The following is a 7,899-nucleotide window of genomic DNA, read 5'->3' on the forward strand; positions in this document are numbered from 1 at the left end:
ATGTATAGCTTTATTTTCACCATCTTTCTACTACATATCGGATCATTATTAATATTGAAATGAGGAACTAAGCTTAACCTCTTACATCCAATATCATAAATAAATAAATTGTTCACAACGTTCCCCACGCATTTCCTTTGCTTCAAACAAGAAGAATTTGTGTAATGGTCAAAAGCTTCCTAAGTAAGCGATCATTTCCTTAATTCTCGTGACCTTAATGTTTGACTTGGCTATGATATCGTGAGGAGAAATTAAATGCTCGTCACATTAATTTCAATGTAGAGGAATCGGAAATGAATGAGCAGTAGGGATTGAAAGGATGAAAAAGGTGTTTTAGTTCTTGCGTGGATGAGTTTTCAGAAGATGTGTCATGAACCTCCTACTTAAGACTGACTAGACCTGGGTCTTGACACTCATGTCCTTCTCAGCTTCTTTGGGTTTTTCCGATCCGAACTTGTCTTTATTTTAGTGCTCGAGAAAATGATCTTGTCTTCACGATTCTGAACAACGAACAAAAACATTGAAAGTAACCAATATACTTACAAAAGCCCAACTGATGATAAAAAAATAAAGTTTTAATCATCGTCTACTCCCATATAATGATTTGGATCATTTATCGAATGTAGCGTGTTCCCTGCGCTGTTGGGAGAAATTTGATCACTCGATGGTAATGGTCACGGGTCTTTCCTATTGCGTAGACAATTCATAATTTAAAACTTGCTTTGAAGTGGCTACAGAGGCGAACAGACAGTGCGGAAACACCGCAAATACATGGAAGATTATTTTAATTTGGAAACTTATTGATGTGCAAGCCCTGGTTGTTCGAAGGCTGGATAACGCTATCCACTGGAATCCAGCGGATAACGTAGTAAGTTTTGTTAACACTGATTCGCTGAATAGAGATTTATTTGGTAGATAGCGCTATCCGGCCTTTGAACAACCGAGGCCAAAAATGTTAATGCGGCTCCCATGGAGCCTGGTTCTACTGTGGTTGGGAAAAAATATATATTGTCACGCGTTCTTTCGATCTGTTGGTGGATCTCACGTGTTTCCAGGTTGGACGTGAAAACGGCTTCCTTCTTTCATTTGATCGCGAATGTACGTAATTGCGAAGAGTCGTGCGCATAGACTTTTATTCTAAACAAGTTTATTTAGATAACACTGTTACCTCTATTTTCTGAAGCAGCAAACGTGTCGGATAGCCCCGAATCTTTCATATCATTTGTAGGCCTCCATCGGTCAGGGTCGACCATGGGTATAGCATCCTAATTGTGTGTTTGGCTGGAGCATCTGCGACTATGACTGTGAAGGCCAATGCGTGAATGGCAGTCCCTGCCGCAAGTGCTGCACGTGTATGCTGTTTGTTGGACATTGCTGATACGAAGTTTTCTGCGGGTCCGCCTCCTTGTGGCAGCTTGTGTCAGCTTCTCTTCTCCTGTTTTGAGGTGCCTTGTAACGGCTCCTCTCCATTGTGACCGATCAGCTGCGAGATTTTCCCAGGTCTCTGTGTCAATTCCTACAGCCTTCATGTCACGCTTCAAAGCATCTCGGTATCGCAGCTGTGGGCGTCCTCTGCGTCTACTTCCAGTGGCTAGTTCACCATACAGTAAGTCTTTGGGGATGCGGCCGTCTGGCATGCGATGAACGTGGCCCAGCCAGCGGAGTCTACGTTGCCTGAGTAAGGTTGACATGCTTGGCAGGCCCGCACGAGACAAGACCTCTGTGTTTGGGACTTTGTCTTGCCACGAAATTCCCAGGATGCGGCGGAGGCTTCTCATGTGGAAGGTGTTCAGGCGTTTTTCTTGTCTGGCGTACATCGTCCATGTCTCGCTGCCGTATAGCAGTGTACTGATGACACAAGCGCTGTATACTGCCATCTTGGTCTTCTCTGTGAGCATGGGGTTGGACCACACACGTGTAGTGAGGCGTGCAAGTGTGGCAGCCGCCTTTCCAATTCTCTGGTCGAGCTCGAAGTCTAAGGAGAGATTGTCAGTGACAGTGGAGCCTAGATACGTAAAATGATGGACCACTTCGAGCTCGTAATCGTCGATGGTAACGGATGGTGGTGTTTCTGTTCCTTGTTCCAGGACTTTAGTCTTTTTCAGGCTGATGGTAAGCCCAAAGTCTTTGCAGGCCTGAGAGAAATGGTCCATGAGTGACTGAAGTGCTTGCTGAGTATGGCAGGCTACTGCTGCATCGTCAGCAAATAGCATGTCTCTTATCAGGGCTTCACGCACTTTGGTCTTTGCTCGGAGACGGGCAAGATTGAAAAGCCTGCCATCTGATCTTGTATGCAGGTAGATCCCTTCTTTCGATGCGCCAAATGCATGTTTCAGAAGGAAGGCAAAGAAGATTCCGAAAAGGGTTGGGGCAAGTACGCAGCCCTGTTTGACACCGCTGTTGATGTTGAATGACTCAGAGGTTCTGCCGTTGAACTGCACAGTCCCCTGCATGTTGGCATGGAAGGACTCAATCAGGCTGTGTAGTTTAGGGGGGCAGCCAATTTTAGATAGAATTCTGAAGAGACCCTCTCTGCTTACAAGATCAAACGCCTTGGTCAGATCGATGAAGGCAATGTACAAAGGCATCTGCTGCTCTCTGCATTTCTCCTGAAGCTGGCGGAGGGAGAATACCATGTCTATCGTTGATCTTTCTGCTCGAAAGCCGCACTGTGACTCTGGATAGATACGTTCAGCCAGTTTCTGAAGTCTTACCAAAATAACCCGAGCAAAGACTTTGCCCACAACGCTGAGTAAGGAGATGCCCCTGTAGTTGTTGCAGTCACTGCGATCTCCCTTGTTTTTGTAGAGGGTAACGATCTTAGCATCCCTCATGTCTTGTGGTACGGCCCCTTCTTTCCAGCACGCACATAGGACATTATGTAAAGGCTGTAATAGTGTAGTCTTGCAGTGTTTGATCAGGTCAGGGGGGATCCCGTCACTGCCTGGAGCTTTCCTTGAGGCCAAGCTGTTGATAGCCTTGCTGAGTTCGTCATTAGTGGGTTCGTTGTCAAGCTCTTCCATTACAGGTAAGCATTTTATGGCATCAAGGGCTGATGATGTTACTACATTCTGTCTTGAATAGAGATCAGAGTAGTGTTCCACCCATCTCTCCATCTGTTGTCCCTTGTCTGTGATGGCTTCCCCTGAGGTGGATTTAAGGGAAGCTGTCTTGTTCTGGATTGGACCTATTGATGTTTTGATGCCTTCATACATCCCTCTTATGTTCCCAGTAATTGCTGCAGTCTGGATGGCTTCGCTGAGTTCGGTCCAGTAGTCGTTGGCACAGCGTCTTGCAGTGTGTTTGACTTTGTTCCTTATAGCTCGGAGAATCTGAAGATTTTTCTCGCTGGGTAATCGCTTGTATTCCGTTAGAGCGGCACGCTTTGCTTCTATGATGGGGGTCATCACAGCGGATTTAGCTTTGAACCAGTCATGCGATTTCGAGGTACTTTTTCCAAAGGTGGCCAAGGCAGTGCGGTGCATAGTATCCCGTAAGGTGGTCCACTTCTCAGTTGCGGAGTCCCCTGACTGTAATGTTGCTAGATGATTCTCAAACCTCTCAGCAAATTGCTCTTTAAGATCAGGCTGGCTCAACTTAATGACATCAATACGAGGGCTCCCTTTCTTCTTGCCACGGTGGAACCTTTTCGGATGGAGCCTGACCTTGCAACACACCAAGGAGTGGTCTGTGTCACAGTCCGCGCTGTGGTAAGAGCGTGTGTGGAGGACGTTCTTAATAGCGGTTCGTCTGACAAGGATAAGGTCCAGCTGATGCCACTGCTTTGAGCGCGGGTGTCTCCAAGAGACCTTGTGCTGAGGTTTGGTCTTGAAAAAAGAGTTGGCTATGCAGAGTTTGTGATAGGTGCATAGCTCGAGCAGTCTCTGGCCATTGTCGTTCATCTTGCCTATGCCAAACTTTCCAAGGCAAGAAGGCCATGATCTTTGATCAGCTCCTACTCTGGCGTTGAAGTCGCCCAGAAGGATAAGTTGTTCTTTGTTTGGGATGTTGCTGATCGTGGCTGTGAGCTGATCATAAAACTCGTCTTTAATTTCAGGTGTAGCAGAGAGTGTTGGAGCATACACGCTGACGAGAGTTACAGGGCCTGCCGTGGTGTTCAGGCAGAGAGTGAGGAGTCGCTCTGAGCCGCTGTTGCCTGGCTTTACCATGTTCAGCAGGTTGTTCTTCACTGCAAAGCCCACCCCATGCTGACGCGGTACATTGGGGCTTTTCCCCTGCCAGAAGAAGGTGTAGTCTTTCTCCTTCAGTCTTCCAGAGTCTGCAAGTCGTGTTTCTTGTAAGGTGGCAATGTCCACATTAAGCCTCCTAAGTTCGTCGTTAATGATGGCTGTTTTCCTGGAGTCGCTGACGTCCTGAAGGTCTTCTGAGAGGCCCGTCAGCATTGTTCTAACGTTCCAGCAGCCTAGTTTCAGGACTGGTTTCTTTTGATGATTTTTGTTATTGCCTGGTGCAAAGTTTGCAGTCTGCCTGTTGGATATCTCCTAATCTCCATGCACCCAATGAAGAAAGCAAACCGTGGCGGGACAGCACCTTATTGACTGGGGGCTGCCCAGCTTGAGGCGGGCGGTAGCTGTCCAGTGGGATTCGAAGATCCCTCCCACCGACGAGAACGACCCCTGGCGCTTCACTCTACGCCAATCGAGCAGTAGCTTATCACCGGTAAACTGCCATTCTCCGTGTTGTGTCTACGCCATGGGCGTAGCTGGAGTGTCCTCTCCAGGTGTAGTGCGAGGTGTGTTGGTGTGTAGTGTAGGCGGATGCTAGCCTGGGCAGTGTTTTATGGAGAACAAGCTGTTGCCCATGTAACATGTTCCCCCTCTCCACGTCACTGATGGGGCCAAAGGAACAACAAGGTCGTTACAATTTGGGACCAGTGCCGTCGCAGGAGCTGCCAGCACGGGTTGAATTCAACTTCGAGCTGCCTTAGGGACTCCAACTCCGGATTTTTCCTCGAGGTTTACTCCTGAAGCCTTTTCCATGTGTGGATATAGCCGCAAGGCAGCAGAGGTTTGGGATAAGGGTTTTCCTTCCCCTAGGTAAACTGCCTTTCCAGGCTAGCGAGCTCTACCTGCCCTGTGCTGTAACCCTAGCAGGGGTGGCTGCGGGGCTGTAAACACTTGCCAAAGGTGTCACCCCAGACTCTGGTGGGCGGGGTCGTCCATGTCCCCGTGGTAGGCTGAGGTCCAACCTGTCCTACCCCAGTGCCCTCTCATATCATTTACATCAGTTAGAATTAATTATCTGTGTCAGATATCAACGTACCAAGGAGCACTTTGTGTGATAATGAGATTTTACAACAGTTTTGTTCGCCATTTTGAAAGGGACACTGAGGGAAATATCGCAGCAGGTCACCACAAGAAAAACTGTTGGTAAAGCATGAAAGATAAGCCTCAAAGAAAACAATCTTCGGCCAAGTCTGAAACAAATTCTGAACGAAAACTTAACGAAGTCGCCCGAATATCAACGGATACAACAGTTTCCAAGACGCAGTTACGTGATTTGACATCAAAAACACTCCCGGAAAGCGAAGTGCAAGTCTATCAAGTGCAGTCAAATGCTATCGAAGCAAAATTACGAAGACATCGTTTTAAATCCAGCCGAGCAATATACGCGGCGCATCGCGAATGTTTAGAATGCGAATCACCCCTGAAAGGAACTCCATGGGAGGACGCTCTGCGGTTCAGGTCAACATCGGTAACATCTTCCTCTTTTTCACCACAGAGATATCGAAAGCTAATCGGTCAACGGAGCGCAAAAGAGGAAGAATGCATAGACTTTTGGATGAAATTTTTTGGATGAATATTGACAGTTTTATTTCTTGGACAAAATGGAAGATGATTGAGTGAACATGACAGTTTTTCCTTGTGTTGGTTTACTTTGAGGTTTACAGTAGAAACTACTTTAGTTTTGAGATGGTTATGTAGTCTATGCAGAGAGTTTGAAAATTAGGCTGATTTGCATCGGCAGAAAAATTATTAGGAGTTGTATTTCTTACGGGTAAATGTGAAGACTCTTTGTCATCAGTAAATACCTCATATAAAAGTTATTTAGTCCCATCAGATTTCTGCATTATGTATTTTATTTCATTTTCATCGATTAACTCGATTTAACATTCACTGAATTTCCGTCGTTTTAGACTAAAAATGTGGTTAGTGATTGATGTTAAGTATCTCTAGTCTCTTTTGCGAGTCACTGAACACGGGTTCATGTTGACACCTGTCGGTTTACACGTGATAGTAATGTAGTCCAGCCAAGCGTACTATCTACATTTAAAAACAGTTTGATGGAACGAAACATTAATAAGTTTATGAGGAATGTAGTCCAGCCAAGCGTACTATCTACATTTAAAAACAGTTTGATGGAACGAAACATTAATAAGTTTAATAACTTTCTCCTGGTCTAGAGCAGAAATGATTAAATTTATAATTTCAATTTAATCGCTTATTCATGACTAGATCCGCTCGTGAAAATTCCACTTTAGGGCATATGCCAATTCCATCCTCTCTTAGAAAGGTCTATAAAAAGAAAAGAAAACTATAAAAACAAAAACTATCCCAAACGTAGATTTTGAGACAGAGATGAAAACAGACCTACATGGAGATTCCTTAGTTCACGTGTGGCTTCTCTCATTTTGTGATCCTCACATGTTCATCGGAAAAGAACTGAGCATTAATTTGCATAAGTGAGTGTCAAGTATTGAAGGGTGTACAAAACTGTTTGTTCAATCTTGTTCTTTTAAGTGAATAATTCGTCTGAGCAAAGGAACAGATGTGATAGCTACAGAAATTTACGATCAAATCTACAAAACAGGAAAGCTCCCATAATTAACTGGGTTTTCGCTCCATAGAACTAAATTGATTTCATGTCATACCTAACATGTGTCATTAGAGATTAAATAAGAATGATGAATGTTTTTATTTGATCCAAAAGGTTTTCTCTTGATTTGGTCTTATATGTCCTGTGAGGAACCTTTATCATTCGTCATCTTTAAGTCTAGCCGTCGAAAAAGACTTAATATCTCACTGAATGAGATAAACCGAAATTTGGGCAATTTTTCACACCGCTTTTTTACAGCGCTCCCAAAGCCCAGTTTTATTGTTGGGGTTCTAAACAATGCATGTTACGACACAAGGGAATCAGGCCTTTAGGAAGACGAAAAAAAAAATTTTGTCTGATTACGATAAAGAAGGAATAAAAAAGAAAGAGAAAGAAAACGAAGAAATGTTGATGATATGAGCATCAGAAAGAGAAATCTCAGAGGTTTTTTCTGGCCAATATAGCAAATCCAGATTTATTGTTATATGTAGCCTCGTTGACAAATGGTCATTACCGGGCAAGATTTCTTAACTCCCACAACATTTGAGGACAAACTGAGTTGCGTTTGTTTGGTGTTGCAATATTCAATTATCCTTATTGGTAGTTTTAAGAAAATAATGAGTCTGTAACGACGTGTCTTTTCTTATTGTTGAGCATAAATGCTTAATCAATTTCAAAATTACTCAAATTAGCAAATGAAAACCACCTGATCATGGAGCTGTCGATGTTAATGAAAGTTTTCAGCGATTTAGCAATAGCATTTGTTTTCTTATCGTAGTGCAAATTAAAAAAAACATACTCAAAAGGAAACAATGTGTTAGGCATGCCCGCGAGTAAATATCATATGTATTTGTGTTATAAGAATGAATTGACACATACATTGCAAAAGGTTCTTAGCGTTATCTATATAACAAGGTTGCAGGGTTTAAGACTGGCACTGATTTAACGCCTTAAAAACTCACTACATCCAAGTCTTCGCTATACGAAGAGGAAGCCGAACGACGTCCACAAACTTACAACCATCCCAAATGGAAGATCAAATCGTTACAGATCAGCTCTCAA

At 44.0% G+C, this 7,899-nt stretch overlaps 1 long non-coding RNA gene across 1 annotated transcript; it reads left to right on the forward strand.

Annotated features, from left to right (window-relative positions):
• The first annotated feature begins 749 nt into the window (after positions 1–749).
• LOC149047914 (uncharacterized) lies at positions 750–6,453 on the forward strand. Its single transcript, XR_016184830.1, has 2 exons — positions 750–1,098; positions 5,343–6,453. It is a non-coding gene; the product is annotated as an uncharacterized LOC149047914 (long non-coding RNA).
• The last annotated feature ends 1,446 nt before the right edge of the window (positions 6,454–7,899 follow it).

The sequence above is a fragment of the Pocillopora damicornis genome, chromosome 3, assembly GCF_964200805.1.
Source record: "Pocillopora damicornis chromosome 3, jaPocDami1.2, whole genome shotgun sequence".
In the NCBI taxonomy this organism is placed as follows: domain Eukaryota; kingdom Metazoa; phylum Cnidaria; class Anthozoa; order Scleractinia; family Pocilloporidae; genus Pocillopora; species Pocillopora damicornis.